At 35.8% G+C, this 18,643-nt stretch overlaps 1 pseudogene; it reads left to right on the forward strand.

Moving 5' to 3' along the window:
- Positions 1 to 6,654: 6,654 nt before the first annotated feature.
- LOC136204030 (fatty acyl-CoA reductase 3-like) lies at positions 6,655 to 17,621 on the forward strand (annotated as a pseudogene).
- The last annotated feature ends 1,022 nt before the right edge of the window (positions 17,622 to 18,643 follow it).

The raw sequence follows: 18,643 nt of genomic DNA on the forward strand, positions 1-18,643 counted from the left end.
TTTCTGATGATCCTTTAGATTTGCCTTTTTAGCTATTTGGTTCTGGTTGTAATTGTTATTGTGTAAACTAGTCTTTTACTTTATTTTATTATATTTTATTGTGTAAACTAAGTCCTTTAATTGTAGGGGTGTGGAAACAGTTTATACCATGTTAGAATATTAAGTAACTTGATTAAAAGAGTTCTTTTTTTTTACTTAGTTGTCACATAAGCCCTTTGATTTGGTTTAACATATTTATTATATTGCTAATAGTTGGAAATTTTAATTCTAGTGTTTATGCTGAATTAGTTTTTCTTTAGCATAAATGAATTTGGAAATAATAAGAAAATATTTCACCACACTATGTAATGAAAACAAGAGATTATATGAGTCTTTAATTCCAAAATATATGAAATTATCCAAAAAAAAACTAAAAAATAATAATAATAAAATATAACTTGTACAAAAGCTATAAAAAAACATCCTAAATTTGAGTCTTTAATTCCTTCTTAATTTGTTAATCATTCTTTTTCTTATAGAACTCTTCCAACAAGCCATATGCAATCTGTTCTTCTTCATTATCAAATAAAAAATCCTCTAGAAATGCGATGTTCTCTTCTTCTCCTTCTTCTTCTTCGACCTTAATATTTTTTATGATTAATGGTGGTAATTGTTCTAAATAGTATTGATCCCACAAAAGAATATGATCGATACTAGTTTGATCATATCGTAAGAAAGAATCTAGTGTATATGAATCATGATCATTGCTCTCTAATAATTCTAACTCCAAACTTTCACATAAAATTTTGTAGTTGTTCATTAGTAAATCATCATTGTTTGCACTTTTTTCGTCATCCAATTTTCCGGGAGTAGAATGATATGGAAATTGTGCATAGTACCCAGTTAAATGATTCGTGCAATTTAGAAATATCTGTTGTGCATTCTCATATTTCGATTAGGAAGAAAGTTGAAGTAGAATATAAGCCTCATATTCTTCTTCCTCCCATTCAGAAAGAAATATCAATGAATGATCATATTCAACTTGTGGTGCCTCCATAGTTAGCTGCAAATAGTATATAGTTAATGATTAGTTTAGAAAATTATAGTTTAATTAACATGGTTATTAGCTTCTTCAGCTCAGGATACATCCTTCCCGGTATGAACTCCAATCTTATGGCTCTTATCCCAAAACTGAATGAGGCAACTGTTATTTCTCAATTTCGCCCTATTGTGATGGGCAATTTCAGCTACAAAATCATTGCTACGATTCTGGCTGACAGGCTGTCGCCTATTGCTGCGAAAATTGTGTCAGTTAATCAATTCGGCTTTGTCCAAGGTAGAAGTATCCATCACTGTATTGCTGCTGCCTCCGAGGGGGTTAATATGCTTGATAAGAAGTGTTTTGGGGGAACATGGCTCTTAAAATCGATATCAAAAAGGGCTTTGACACTCTTGACTGGAATTTCCTGCTGTCAGTAATGGAAGCTTTTGGCTTCTCACTTGCCTGTCGAGATTGGATCCTGACCATCTATCTTCAGCTAAAATTTCAGTGCTCCTTGGTGGTAATCCAAAAGGTTACTTTGGCTATTCCTGTGGTGTTCGACAGGGGGATCCGCTCTCCCCAATCCTGTTTGGAATTGCAGAAGACTTTTTTAGTAGGTGGCTATCCAAGCTCGAAGCCGAAGGTATTTTTGCCTGCATGAGGTACGACAATGGTAAATCTTTCCCCTCTCATCTCCTGTACGCAGATGATATGCTCTTATTTGGTAAGGCAACTTTGAGAAATGTGAGGAGCATCAAAAAACTTTTCAAGTTATATGAGAAGCTTTCGGGTCAGGCTGTTAGTTGGGAAAAATCGGCTATTTACTTTGGTTCCTCCGTTAATGGCAGCAGGCGCATGAGATTGTCCTCGAGCCTTGGCATCCGGCCTGCCCTCTTGCCTTTCACCTATCTTAGCGTGCCATTATTCAGGGGTGCCCCAAAGAAAAGGTACCTTCTGCCCCTTGCTGACCGTTTTTTAGCAAAGTTTAGTTCCTGGAAAGGACATTCCCTTTCCATGGCAGGCAGGCTTATACTGATCAAATCCTCGCTTACTGGGGCTTTAATTCATTCTATGATGATATACAAATGGCCAATGGGAGTCCTGAACGCCATCAACAAAGCAATCAGAAATTTTTTGTGGACTGGTGATAAAGATTCACGCAAGCTTATCTCAGTACCGTGGGAAACTTGCTGCAAGGGTATCGACGCGGGAGGCTTGGGCATAAAACACCTGTCCTGGTTCAACCAAAGCTTATTGGCAAAATTCTGCTGGGACTTGCTGCAGGGGAATAACTTTATAATTGATCTCTTAAAATCCCGCTTGCTAACAAGCTCTGGACAGCCCAGAAACTACATCTGTAACTCAACGATTTGGAGTTCCTGCAGAAAAATTTACTCTGATATCAGAAGTCAAACTAATTGGTGGATTGGTGAGGTTTCTCAGCTGAATTTCTGGACTGACCAATGGATTAAACCCCCAGTCGCTGTCCAATTAGGAATCCTGCCCAGATCGCAGGCTAATTATGTTGAGAGTGTTGAAGAGTTTCTTAATGGAGATAACTGGGAAAACATCCAATTCTTACCTGATAGTTTACAGTCAGATATCAGGCGAATTAAGCGAGGCCTTGACCCAACTGACACTTGCTACTGGACGCTTTCGCCTTCAGGACTCATCACAGTCAAGGAATATTACATGCACCTCTCTGATTCTCCTGTTTCTGAATGGGGAAAGCGGATATGGGCTAATTTCATTCCGCCTCGTAGATCCTTTGTGTGTTGGCTGTCACTACATAGCAAACTCTCTGTGCAAATCTCGCTACAGAAACGCGGTTTCCACTTTGCCAGCCGTTGTGAACTTTGCAAATGCAGTGAGGAATCTATTGACCACTTGTTCGTCCACTGTTCCTTTGCGAAATCAGCCTGGAATTCGGTCGGCCGGCTCCTTTCAACGACGATCTCTTGTTCAGGTACATTCTCCTCCTTTTATCTGTGCTTGCTGCAGCGAAATTTTTTGAAGTCAAAATCCAAGCTCTGGCGAATTGCTATCATCACGGTTCCATGGCTCCTTTGGCATCTAAGAAACAAGGCAATTTTTGATGATGAGCCCCCTTCAATCCAAATGGTTCCGACTCTAGTTGTTCATTATGTCAAGGAAATCTGCATGATTAATCCGGAGCCGACCAGGCCGCTTGCTGCACCAAATTTCACTCTTGTGCGATGGTTACCGCCCCCCGCTGGTTGGGTAAAAGTGAACACGGATGGCTCCGCAAGTGGTTCCCCCGGCCCAGCAAGTTCAGGTGGCATTTTTCGAAACTGCAGGGGATTTCCTAAGGGCTGCTTTGCCTTCCCAATCTCAAGCGCCCATGCTCACATTGCTGAGCTTAAAGCAGTAATGTTTGCAATTGAGTTGGCGTGGGAGAAAGAATGGACGAATTTGTGGATAGAATCAGACTCCACCTTTGTTGTTGATCTGTTAAATAGGCGCTCTTCTGTCGTACCCTGGACTGTCAGGCAAGATTGGCTCAGAACTCTTGCTCTCTGTAGGAACATGACCGTTCGGATATCTCATATCTTCCGAGAAGGCAACCAACCGGCTGATGCCTTAGCTAATTTTTGCCTCAATTCCTCCAGCATCACATGGTGGCCCTCCGCGCCACCTTTTTGTTCTCCTTTTATTATTAATGATCGTTTGAACCTTTTTTATACTCGTTTCTCCTAATCCTTTGTACATGCAATTTATTCTTTTTATTTTATTTATATAAGGGTTTGGAGTTTGTGGAGGCCTGGGGTGCCGACCTAGTTGGGATGTCAGGCTAACACATCTCCTCGTCCCAGATTCTTATTTAAAAAAAATAATGGAAATATAAATATATAAATGACGAGATTAAAATAAAACAAATAGCAGTACTAAATAAGGACATAACATGATGAGATTGAAATAATAATGGAGAAAAATGTTCAAAAGAATAGAAAATACACATAATGTTTATAAAAATAGAGAGTTTCTTGAATTTTTAAATTAAAAGAAAAGCAAAACCAAGAATTATTAATTAATGAAATTTGGGTCGTAACTTAATATTTATTCTTAAAATTACAAGACAAATTAAGATGTGAATAATATATAGTAATTAAAGATTATAGATACTATTAAGAGAACTATGCTATAAATGAGAGACTATGAAAAATAAAGGATGAAAATGAAATTAGGTTTACCTTTAAAAATAAAGCAGCAATATGTTTTTTCTTATGCGTAGCGTGGCTCTCTCTTTTTCCTTTCTTACTTTCTGAATCTCTATTTATAAATAAACCCTGATTGGTTTCCTAATTGGATGAGTTAATTAATCACTCAGAACCATAAATAAATACAACCAAGTACTCAATTAAAGTATAATTAATCAGTAATTTAGCACTCCACATCCTCAAAATTTATAGAGATAGGGGACTGGAAGCACCCTTGGTCACGATGATTCTAGCGACCCATGTATCCGCCAATGAGCTATTAACATATAATTGTTGTTGTTAGCAGTTATTAACTGATTAATTATTAGTATTTCGTAAAAAATTTACAATTAGTATATAAGTTATTTAATATGGACATGTTTTAATGCTTTGAATTTTCTAATTTGAAGTTATCCATAATCAAAATTGATAGTATCAACCTAAAAGTTCCTAATTTTCCTAACGTTGAGGACTCTAGTATGCTTTAAACAGAAAAAAAAACCATAAACACCTATTTATAAATCCGTGAAACCGCATGGTTATATTTGGAATTTGCCAAATAAAAAACACATTCCAAATTAATAAATATACTCTAAATAACCAAATAAGAACTAAAAATAAAAAATTATTGAATCGAACAAAACATAGTTCTGTCGACAATAATATTATAGAAAAGTTAATAATATTAAAGAATAAATATATTTGAAAATTAAAAGTATAATTTTATCTTCATCAAAACTACCCCCTTCCTCATTCTTTGAGCAATTGTACAAGCTCTTATTTAATTTACCTATACTTTTCACCAAAAAATTCTTTAAATATATTAAACTTATTTAGAAAGTAAAATGTTAAGAACAAACAATTTAGAAAATATGATAAAATAATGTATAAAGAAATTAAAAGGTTATTTCAAAGATCTGATTGAGAATAAATTTAGAGAAAATGAAATCTCACTGAGAGGATTTGATAAATATATCTAGTTTTGATTTTTTATATATCATCAACATCTGTAATTAAATTAAACTTGAAGTTGTCGAATTTACTTGCCCCATACGTAAACTCATTGAGATGAACTAAACGGAGCAAAGCATGTTATTCTAATTAAATTATACTTGAAGTAGTTGAATTTTGTACTTGAATTTAATGTTTTCATAAGCTTTGTAACCATTGTACTATTCTAGTTCTATAGTTGTAAAATAAAATACAATTTTTGGCAGACTCAAAAATTTATAAATATAATTTTGTACTTCAAAACCGAAGAACAAGGAAATACAGGGATGCACATAGTCAATTTGAATTATTTTTAACAAGGAAATTTAATGTTTTCATAAGCTTTGTCACCATGGTACGGATATAATAATCTTCAATTCTATTATTTTTAACAAGGAAATTTAACGTTTTCATAAGCCTTGTCGCATTCGAATTTTACAAAAAAAAAAAAAAAAAAAAAATCAAATATTTATTGGATTTAAAAATACAATCTCAAATATGAAATCTTTCTTTAAAATCAACTGATATGCAACTTGTGCATAATAAAAAATAAAATATCTGTTTTTTTCAATGATGTCTGAAATTGACCAAACTTGTCAATGTTAGAGGTAAAATTGCTCTTAGCTGCCAATGTTAAGGATAACATTGCATAATTTTAGAAGTTATAGGTAAAATTACTCATAGTTGTAAATGTTATGAATATTTTTGCATCATATCCCAAATAAAAAAAATACTCAATAATAAATAGAAAAAATTATGTTTAGGACAGTAAATATAATAATGAAAAGATAAATGAAAAATTCATTATTGATCCCGAAGAAACTAAAATGCAAAGAACAAACATTGCATTGGAAATTAATATAAATCATTTAAACTAAGAATTTGCTATAATTTGTCAATTTTGATGCTGATGGTTAGCCACAATCAATGGCGAATACATGATTGATTTGTTGGAGGGCCGATTTTACACTTAAGTGCATAAATACATTTTTTTTCCTGAATCGAACTTACCATTTTTTTCCCGAATATATAGACGTTATGATCTGAGTGGTTCAGAATAAATTTTTACGTACCAATGAAAAAAAAATAATTCAAAATTAAGGTAGATTTTATCTATAAAAATAAGATTGAGTCGTTTTTAACAAACTTTGAAAAATTTATATTGAAAACTCAATTGATAATTTTTTGTTTAGGTTAAAAATCCAATTGTCTATCTATCTTGAGAGTTTAAAATTCTAATTGACTTTAAAATTTTAATTTAGAATCAAACGAGTGTTAGGCTTTTAGTTTAATTATAAAATTTAAAATAAAGTATCGCGGTTGAGAAATCTCTACTATATATATACACACACGCTTGCTATGCTTCTCATTTCTATTTTTTATTCAGTGCTTGTTGTTTTTTATTCAATCAATTAAATCATTATAATGGCATATGAGTTAGGAAGCATTATTGAGTTCCTTGAAAATAAAACATTTTTGGTCACCGGTGCTACTAGTTATCTAGCAAAGAGTATGTATTTATATGATAGTTTCTTCTATTTTATTCACTTTAATTCTTTCCAATTTTCAGTAAAATTAATTGATTTTCTTTGGTGCAGTTTTCGTGGAGAAAATATTAAGAGTTCAACCCAATGTGAAGAAATTGTATCTTCTTTTACGAGCTTCCGATGCTAAATCTTCTATGCAACGTTTACAGGAAGAGGTATTTCCCCTTACTATAGCTTTGAATATTTATTAAGTTCGTTAGTATTAATTTTGATTAATTAATTATATAATCAGGTGGTAGAGAATGAATTGTTTAAGGTTCTTAGAGAGAAATATGGTGAAAATCTGAATTCATTCATATCAGAAAAAGTTAGAGCTGTTGCTGGTGATATTTGCTGTGAAGATTTAGGAATCAAAGATTACTCTTTGAATGATGAACTCATGAAAGAAGTTGATTATGTAGTCAACTGTGCTGCCTCAACCAACTTGAATGAACGGTATATAAATATATATATACATATATAATTTTAAGGCTAAATAATTTATCAGTCTCCTACTTTTTACATAATACATTGTTTAGTCTCCTCATTTTGAAAAACGTGTCTTTATCATTTATCACTGGTAACCATTTGTCTTCTATATATAATTTTTTAGATTTTTAGCCTTTATATTTGTTATAAACATATAGACAGAAAATAAGAGATTAAAATGGTCATTTTATATTGTATTATAGCTATCCTGAAAGCTAATATATGTTCGATTAAGAATCTCAAAAAACAATAGACAAAATGACCAAACCTTAATATAGACAAAAGATAGAGATCTTATTATAACCTGTTTTTCGAAATAAAATGATTAAAGAGCGTGTTATGTAAAAAGGTGGGGACTAATAAATTATTTACCCCAATTTTAATTATAATTATTTCATTATTTAATTCTTAATTAATCAAAACTAACTAGCTATTTTGATTTGGGGGATTTTGAAGATATGATGTTGCATTCTGTTGAAATAATGAAGATGAAGAAGAAAGTATTTATTCTTCATTTACAGAAAAGATCCATAGCAAGAAGAAGAAGAGAAAGTCTTGGAAGTCCAAAAGGTTACGTATTGAAGATTGAGTTAATCTATCTGACTCAATACATAATAAGTAAAACTGGTGACTCTTCACTTGACCAGGGGCAGTTTGGTCCTTACGCAGGGGTGGAGGACATTTTGGTCTTTCACTCATAATTAGGGCATTCTAGAAGCAGTCCACCAGCTTATAATGATCACCACCTTACCCAATCAGCTCTTAAGAAGATCATCACCATTCATCATATCCAGACTTGATCAATGGTGATGATTCAGCCACTTGGCTTGTCCTTTCTTACTTAGCTACTAAGATTACTTGTTCAATACACCTAGAAACAATATAAATGTAATAGTTAGCAAAGGTTATTTTTAATGAGAATATTGAGAATTTTATCCTAAGCTCATTCAAATTAATATGGTATCAGAGCAAAACTAACCCTAGAAAAGGCTATCCTTTCTTTCGGGGTGAGCCATGGCCAGACAAGTAGCTCCGATGATCACGTCGAGCAGCCCCTTTCATCTTCCTCAAAACGAAACTCCTGCGCTATCCCTGGTTTCGCAGGTCCTAACTGGACCAAACTATCACCACTGGTCTAGAGCTGTCAAGGTAGCTTTAATGTCCAAGAATAAGTTCGCCTTTGTAGATGGCACCATCACAGCTCCTGCAATCACTGATAATATGTATAATCAGTGGGAGAGATGCAACAATATGGTAATATCTTGGATTCATCATGCTTTATCACCTTCTATAGCGAGAAACATAATGTGGTTGGACAAGGCAGACCAAATCTGGGCTGATCTGAAGGAACGTTTTGCGCAGACAGACTCGTTGCGCATACTGGAGCTACGAAGGGAGATTCATGGCCTCAAACAGGGAAATGGAAATGTCACAGAGTATTACACAAGTTTGAAAATACTCTATGATGAACTTTCTAACCTCAGACCTATGCCAAAATGTGTATGCAGGACACCATACAGCTGCGATGCTTTCAAAGTATTGCGAGATCAGCAGGATGCGGATCAGGTTATTACTTTCATTGAAGGGCTAAACGACTCTTATTCGACTGTTTGCTCACAGATCCTGTTGATTGAGCCCTTGCCATCCTTGAACAAAACTTACGCCTTAGCCATCCAACACGAGAGACAGATAGGCCTTGCCCCTATCAAAGGAAACGAAGGAGGTGACAGCAACATGTTTGCAGGTTTTACAAACACAAACACAAACAACAAGCAGAACAACCAGCAGAACAGGCAAAACAACAACACAAAATATAATACACGCAAAGGTAAAAGCTCAGCATTGTGCAATTTTTGTGGCTACACAAGACATACAAAGGACATTTGCTTCAAAAAACATGGTTATCCACCCAACTATGGCAACAAAAATAGAGGAAATCCTTTCAGAACTAATCAGCCCAAGGCCAACTCAGCAGTGAATCAGGGCAGAGAAGGTGGAGACTCTGGGGAGGAAGACAATAGGCAAGCCAATACAGAATCGTTTTCTCTAACCAAGGAGCAGTATCAGACACTTGTTGCCCTATTGCCACTGAACCATCCGGGGAAGGTTCCAGCCTCGAGCAGCAGTGTCAACACATTTGTCAAGGGAGACAGTTCTGGTAACAGCCTAAAACCTAACCCTATCTCATCATGCTGGATAATTGATACAGGGGCAACGGATCACATCATTTGTGATGTGCGAATATACAGCTCATATGTCAAGATAGACAAGTGCTGGGTAAATTTGCCAAATGGGGAAAAAGTTAAGGCAGAGTACATTGGCACTGTGATACTAAGTCCACAGTTTATCTTGCATAACATGTTGTGTATACCTGCTTTTGATTACAACCTTATTTCTACTAGTAAACTGTTAAGTGCTAGCAGACTGTGCGTCGTAATAACAGGATCAATGTGTGTGATATAGGACACCACAAGTTGGAAGAGGATTGGCTTGGCTAAAGAGCATAAATGTCTTTATTATTTGGAGTACCCATTACCAAATGGAATTTCTGTTTTTTCAATTAAAACAAATGTATGGCATTTGCGCTTCGGCCATCCCTCTTATGAGAGATTGAAAGGCCTAAGCATATCGTGTAATGATTTTGATTCCCACAAAGCAATACCATGTGATGTTTGCCAGAAAGCTAAGCAAAAGAAAATTCCTTTTTCACTAAGTCATAGCCTAGCCAAAGAATGTTTTGACCTTGTACACATGGACATATGGGGTCCGGCACAGGAATCACATTCTAACAAACGTTATTTTTTAACCATTCTTGACGACCACAGCAGGTATACATGGATCACGTTAATGCAAACAAAAGGTGAAGCAAGCACAGCAGTACAACAATTCTGCAACTATGTTAACAGACAATTTAACAAAAATGTCAAGGTAATACGGACAGATAACGGCCCTGAGTTCATCACGAAGGATTTTTTTTCGAGAAATGGAATTACACACCAAACTTCATGTCCAGAAACACCACAACAGAACGGCGGAGTTGAAAGGAAACATCAAGACATTATGAACACTACTAGGGCACTCATTTTTCAAAGCTCGTTACCAAAGGAGTATTGGCCAGAGGCAGTCAGCCATGCTGTCTACCTCATAAACAGGCTGCCATCACAGCCTATTCAAGGGCAAACGCCATATGAGCGTGTATATGGCACAGTAGCAGATCTCGAGGAATTAAGGGTGTTTGGATGTTTGGCATATGCCTCCACTCTGGACAGGCATAAGAGCAAATTCACCGAAAGAGCAATCAAGTGTGCATTCATGGGCTACAAACATGGCACAAAGGGATTCAGGCTTTTAAATCTAACAGATAATGTGTTTTTCTTTTCCAGGAATGTGAGATTTTTCGAACAATACTTTCCTTTCTCAGAAAAGGATCAAACGACAGAAACACCATATTGCAGCGAAGAGGAACTAGACTCCCTACATATGGCATCTATCAATGAAGAAGATGATGAACATGACAACACAGGAGAGCAAAACACATTATCAGAAACAACACAGCATGTTGATGCAATTCAGACAAATGATGAAAGCCATGAAATCTCGGAACAAATCGAAACAACAGTACAACACAATCAGCCAAATACCACAAGACCTCAAAGGACAAGGTAAGTTCCAACCTATCTCAGGGACTATCACCTTGCACTAGCACAAAGCTCCACTTTGCCTTGCCTCACAAACTCTCTGCATTCATTATCCAAACACCTCTCCTATGACAAGCTCTCTCCGGCAAAAAGGGCATTCACGATCAACCTCACTTGTCACAGGGAACCTACAACATATCAGGAGGCACAGTCAGACAAAAATTGGGTAGAAGCCATGCAAACAGAGTTAACAGCCTTGAAAAATAATCACACATGGGACATAGTGCCATTACCTGCTGGTAAAAGACCCATATGCTGCAGATGGGTTTACAAAATCAAGCACAACGCAGATGGAAGTGTGGCTCGATTCAAAGCTAGGCTGGTGGCAAAGGGGTACACCCAGCAGGAAGGCGTGGACTTCACAGCCACCTTTGCACCTGTAGCAAAATTTACAACGATTAGAACTCTTTTGACACTTGCTATTGCACAAAAATGGCACATTCATCAACTAGATATTGATAATGCATACTTACACGGAGAGTTATGCGAGGATGTGTACATGGTGATGCCGCCTGGGATGGGTGACACTCAACGAGTATGCAAGCTTAACAAAGCCCTTTACGGGCTTCGTCAAGCAGGGAGGCAATGGAATGCAAAATTATCAGCCACCATCAAAGCACTGGGTTTTGCTCAATCTGTAGCGGATCCATCCTTGTTTACCAAAAGCGAAGGTGGTAGTATGACCACATTATTAATATATATGGATGATGTTATTCTCGCAGGAAACGACATGCAAGCCATCGCTTCGGTCAAAAAACACCTGGATGAGGCTTTTAGCATCAAGGACTTGGGGGCCATACACTATTTTCTTGGCTTCGAATTTTCTCGCAACCAGCAGGGGCTCCACATGTCACAAAGAAAATACACATTAGAATTGTTACAGGACATGGGGTTCATCGACTGTAAACCAGCCTCATCCCCAGCCTTACCAAACCACAAGCCCAACAAAAATGAAAAGCCACTTCCATCAGATACACCATATAGACAACTCATAGGAAAGCTACTGTATTTAACCCATACAAGACCAGACATCACACATATAGTAAATCAGTTATCTCAACACCTCACACAGACAACCACCGAAGACCAAAATAGAGCTGAACGAGTGTTACGTTACCTGAAGGGGACCATAGGTCTTGGGTTGTTTTTTCCTGCATGCAACAACTTACAGCTGCAAGCTTTTACCGATTCAGACTGGGCCACTTGCCCAGAGACCCGAAGATCAGTTACCGGCTATGTGGTGTTTCTCGGATCGGCTGTAATCTCCTGGAAGTCGAAAAAACAGAACACCGTCTCCAGATCTTCCTCGGAAGCCGAATATAGAGCAATGGCTTCAACATCATGCGAGCTCCACTGGCTCACTAATCTCTTACGAGATCTGGGTGCACCGCCGTCCACGGCATCCCTTCTCTTTTGTGACAACACATCGGCGATGCACATAGCACAAAATCCAGTTTTTCACGAACGAACGAAACACATAGACATAGATTGTCATGTGATCCGTGAACGCGTTCAAACGGGACTCATCAGGTTGATGCCAATTCCTTCTGCGTTACAGTTAGCAGATCTGTTTACGAAGGCCCAACATTCTCCGCAATTGAGATTTCTAGTAAGCAAACTAGGCTTGAAGAGTTTGTATCAAGCTTAGTTTGAGGAAGGGTGTTGAAATAATGAAGATGAAGAAGAAAGTATTTGTTCTTCATTTACAGAAAAGATCCATAGCAAGAAGAAGAAGAGAAAGTCTTGGAAGTCCAAAAGGTTACGTATTGAAGATTGAGTTAATCTATCTGACTCAATACATAATAAGTAAAACTGGTGACTCTTCACTTGACCAGGGGCAGTTTGGTCCTTACGCAGGGGTGGAGGACATTTTGGTCTTTCACTCATAATTAGGGCATTCTAGAAGCAGTCCACCAGCTTATAATGATCACCACCTTACCCAATCAGCTCTTAAGAAGATCATCACCATTCATCATATCCAGACTTGATCAATGGTGATGATTCAACCACTTGGCTTGTCCTTTCTTACTTAGCCACCAAGATTACTTGTTCAATACACCTAGAAACAATATAAATGTAATAGTTAGCAAAGGTTATTTTTAATGAGAATATTGAGAATTTTATCCTAAGCTCATTCAAATTAATACATTCGGCATCAACACATTTGGAGCTTTGAATGTGTTGAACTTTGCAAAGAAATGCCACAAAGTCAATATGCTTGTTCATGTCTCCACTGGTAATTAATTAATTCCCTTATTGTGATGATTACCTTGAATTAATTAAAGTTCCAATAATAGTATTAATTAAATATTTTCTTTGCAGCTTATGTATGTTGAGAAGATGGAGGATTAATACTAGAGAAGCCATTATCATTAGGAAGATCAAAGAATGGAAGTAACAAAGTAGAAATTGAAGTTGAAAAAAAATTGGTACAAGATAAATTGGATCAACTTCTATCTGAAAACGCTTCACAGAAAGCTACTGCAATAGCCATGAAAAAATTGGGTCTAGAAAGGTATTTATTTATTAAAGAATAAGTAATTATGATATGAATTCGTGACGATGGTGTTAATTTTAATCGTAAATCAACAAAGAAGTTTCTTCACTAATTAATTAGTAGGAGTTAATCTCAAATAAAAGTTACTTCACTAATTTTTGTTTGGCTCTTTCGTGGGAAATGCATGTGTGCCAGAGAATTATAGACTATTAGAAATAAAAGAGACCTTGAAATTTCATGTGGTTCTGATGATCAAAATTATACCAGCCTAAGAAATACTTGAAGAAGAAAACAAAATAAATTGAAAGGAAATGATGTGCTTGGATTGAAATTAAATTGAACGTCTACAGATTGAGAAATAAAATTGAAAATGAAAACTGCATTGGAAATTCTAAAAATATTGAAGTCTAGGGATAATTTGCTATAGTTTTGCTTGAGTGTGTTGAGTTGTCTTTTTTCATCGTGATTTCTTCCTTTTATATATGTTGGGAGTAACTTCCCGTTGTTTCCACCAATTCATGTTCTCCATCATATTGAGTAACTGCTTCACTTTAACTTCCATGATGGATTGATATTGCCACTTTCTAACTTTCTTGCTCTTTAACTGGATCACAAAATACATGTTAAAAACATTAAATGGCCTTATGATCCCATAGGTTTACCTCAAGTATCCCTGAAGTTCACTATAGGAAGTTGGTTTCCCTCGAGGTCTACCTTAAAGAGTTGGTTTCCCTCGAGGTTCACATTGGTTTCCCTTGAGGTACACTATAGGAAGTTGGTTTTCCTCGAGGTTCACTTTAGGAAGTTGGTTTTCCTCAAGGTACACTATAGGAATTTGGTTTACCTCGAGGTTCACTTTAGGAATTGGTTTCCCTCGAGGTTCACTTTAGGAAGTTGGTTTCTCCGATGTACACTCTAGGAAATTCTAAGTGAACGGTGCACCAGAAAAATATAAAAAAAAATCCTAAAATGAAAAGTTTCCTAAACAGTTCTAAGTAAAAGTTTCCTAAAAGGAAAGTTCGCCCATGCAAAGTGTACACTAGGATATGCATTAGAAAACTTTATTTTTGGTTCAAACAAATGCCCCCTCAAGCATGAATATGAGGAACGTAAATTTTATGCTTGATTCTTCAAAAGCCATTGTGTCAGCTTTAAAGGTGTCACACGATATTTCTTTAGCTGACACAGAAAATATAGGCCGTGGAGTCAGCATTTGTGTCACTTTCATGCTAAGATCTCATTTCCTCAATTAGAGGAAATGCTCACCAGCCTCAACTTCACCTCCTACTTCTCCCTTAGCTTGGCATCTCGTCTCTGCTTTTTTTTTCTAGGCTTGTGAAACTCAAATTGGCCAACTTGACGGAGGCCATATGCATATAATTTTAGGACAACTTCTCGGACGACCTCCATAGTAACTAGGGGAATCTGTTGAGGGATGTCAATCTGCTAGTGAACATAAGGCACATGAGGAAATCCAGTGCTTGTACCATTTCCTCTATAGTTGCCACCTCGTCTCTCTAATGACATGGTAGACTCTTGCCTCCTCATGATATGAAGCTGTGTGGGAGGTTAGTGTTTTCAAAATATTGAGGATTAGGTGGCTTACTAGAATTTGTGTGGCCTGTAGAAGTAGTGGCCTTCTGCGAGACAACTTCCTCCCATAAAGGTGGAATCTGATACTTTCTCACCGTCGGACACACCACATCCTTCACTGAACTCTGATGAGCCTTCAACGAACATGGTTTTCTCCACTCTTAATTACCCCTGGCTGTGACAGCTTCTAGTGTATCTTATCCACCTTTTGATTCATATCACTGTTGGAAATAAAAGAGACCTTGAAATTTCCTGAGGTTCTCCACCATATTGAGTAACTGCTTCATTTTAACTTCCATTATGGATTGATACTGACACTTTCTAACTTTTCTGCTTTTTAATTAGATCATAAAATACACGTCAAAAATATTAAATGGCCTTATTATCTTATATGTTTACCTTAAGTATCCCCTAAAGTTCACTCTAGGAAGTTGGTTCCCCCGAGGTACACTACATGAAGTTGGTTTCCCTGAGGTACACTTTAGGAAGTTGGTTTGCCTCGAGGTTCACCTTTGGAAGTTAGTTTCCCTCGAGGTTCAGTTTAGGAAGTTGGTTTCTATGAGGTACACTTCAGGAAGTTTGGTTTCCCTCGAGGTTCACTTTAAGAAGTTGGATTCCCCCGAGGTACATTTTAGAAAGTTGGTTTCCCCTATGGTACACTATAGGAAGTTGGTTTCTCTCGAGGTACACTGTAAGAAGTTGGTTTCCCTCGAGGCCACTTTAGGAATTGGTTTCCCTCGAGGTTCACTTTAGGAAGTTGGTTTCCCCAAGGTACACTCTAGGAAATTCTAAGTGAACGCTGCACAAGGAAAATATGAAAAAATTCCTAAAATGAAAAGTTTTCTAAACAGTTTTAAGTAAAATTTTCCTAAAAGGAAATGTTTCTCCCATCTAAAGTGTCCTTCAGGATATGCATTAGAAAACTTTATTTTTGGTACAAACACCTTGATTACAAAGGTTGGAGTTTAAACCCCTCCTTAAAATGAATAACAAAAGACCTGAAAGCCCTTAATAGGGTTACAAACCACAAATATCAACTAGGGGTGCAATTGGAGCAAATGAGTAAATGGCAAAATAGTAAATAGGCTTTAATGGCAAGACAATAATTATCCAGTAGAAAAACAGTAAATAGGTTGGAGTAGAGTTTGTGGCAGGATTGTCTTGGTTGGCAATTAGTTTGTAGCATTTTCAACACGTTGTGTGGTTTGAAGTTTGACCAGTCACTCGAGCTGGTGTTTGGCTGCACGATGTCTAGAGAGGTATCCTTGTAATTTCCAAAGGCTGCCTTCAATATGTTCCACATGGCATGTGGCCTCTTCTTTGAAATTTCTACTTTCCACTAGCACGCTCACACCGCGTGTAGCTAAGGTGACACGCGGTTTGATCCTACCTTTAGGCTTGCTTCACCTGGCATATGGAGATGTCACCATCAAATTATATTGTAAGATTATATATATGATCAATAATTTAAAAAAAATTAATACTTTGTTTTATTAATGATAGGGCAAAAGTACATGGATGGCCAAACACGTATGTATTCTCAAAAGCAATGTCAGAGATGCATTTAGTAGCTTCGAAAGACAATATACCTCTTCTCATTATTCGTCCATCTATGATCCTTAGCACTTACAAAGAACCTTTTCCTGGTTGGATTGAAGGTGCAAAGTAAGTACAATACTTAATTTGCAGACAACTATATATATTATTATGAGAATTTTATAAATGAATGTGAATAATTTTTTGTTGATTCATCTGATAGAACAATTGATAGCATGATTGTTGCCTATGGTAAAGGAAAATTGGAATGTTTTGTTTACAATCCAGAGACTATCCATGATCTGGTGAGTTAATATTAATTATATTTGTATATTCTAATAATTAATAATTTATTAAAATAAATTAATAAATAATTTGGACGATGCAGGTTCCTGCTGATATGGTGGTGAATAATATGATAGTAGCTATGGCAGCAAGAGAGAAAAAATATTCAACAAAAATAGTATACCAAATTGGATCAGCGTTGAGAAATCAAGTCACATTATCAAATATTGATGACTTTAACTATCGTTACTTCTCTGCAAATCCACTGTTAGAAAAAGATGGAAAACCAATTCAATATCAGAATCTCACTCTTATAAACTCTATGTTTTCCTTCCATCTATACATGGCTATTCGTTATCTCCTGCCTTTCAAGGTATTGCAATTAGCATCCAGCTTCTCAAAGAGATACGAAGATATATGAATCTCGGTTTGAAGATAAGAGTGCTCACACGATTCCTTGAATTTAACAAACCATATACCTATTTCATGGGCATGTATGAATTCTTACTTAACTTTAATTATAATACCACTAATTTAATTATGTTTTATCAAATTATATATATGATTTTTTTATGTAATGTTTAATTTGTTTATTATTGTGATGCAGTTTTAGATGACACAAATTCAGAATATCTAAGAAAAGCATTGAGGGAAACATATTCGAATAATGAAGCAGAAATATTTAACTTTGATCCAACTACAATTGACTGGAATGATTTTATTGTTGGTTCTCACCTTCTTGGTCTTGTTAAATATGAAATGCAATAAATTATCATATTAATTAATTAATTAATTGATATTTTAATTGAATAAATAAGCATCTAGCTCCATATTATTTTATTTCATATGTAATTTTTGAAATTTTTATAATGTATTAATAAACAAAAAGTGTAAGAAACTATGACAGTTTAATCCTGTCTGTAAATTTATGTCTATACATTTTGGCAATAGTAGCACTGAAATTGTCAATGTTGTAATAATAAAAATTATTATTTATTTATTATGCATATATTCTTACCTAAATTTGAGAAATCTATTTTAACCGAATAAGGCGATCATATCAGCAGTAATGCATTGAATCCTATCATAACTGCGAAGTTAAACATGCTTGAGTGAGAGTAGTATTAAGATAGGTGACCTCTTGAGAAGTCCTCGTGTTGCACCTCCAAAACATTTCTTTTATTCTGGGTGTGTGCCCGCCGATCAATACTGGTCGTTATTTGAGTTTACCGTCTCTGGGTTCCGGAATAATGTCCAACACTGCTTGGAAAGCATAGTTAAATTAAAAGACCGTAGCCACCTAAACCTTAAACCTCAAGAAATTTACTTTTTGGCAACAAGTTTTTGCAACAGCAAAAAAAAAAATGCTGTTGCTAAAACATAACTTTGCAACGAACATTTGCATGTCATTGCCGAAGATTGTTGATATAAATTTCTTTTATTTACTCTGCAGAAAAACTATAACGGGAAAAAGACGTAACAACTTTGGCAACAATAACTTTGTTGCTGTAAATGAAATTATTTATAGCAATGACTGCATGTTGTTGCTGTAAATGGAAGTATTTACAGTAACGACTGCGTGTTGTTGTTATAAATGTAAGTATCTACAACAACAACTGCGTGTTCTTGTTGTAAATGATGGCATTTACGGCAATGACTACATGTTGTTGTGTAAAAATTAAATATTTTCGCAACAAAAAAGATCATTGCAAAAGAAAATTATTAAATTAACTAATTTAAAAAAATAAAATAATACATATTTTTTAATATAAAATAAATTACATTATTCA

Source organism: Euphorbia lathyris, chromosome 8, assembly GCF_963576675.1.
Source record: "Euphorbia lathyris chromosome 8, ddEupLath1.1, whole genome shotgun sequence".
Taxonomy (NCBI): Eukaryota; Viridiplantae; Streptophyta; class Magnoliopsida; order Malpighiales; family Euphorbiaceae; genus Euphorbia; species Euphorbia lathyris.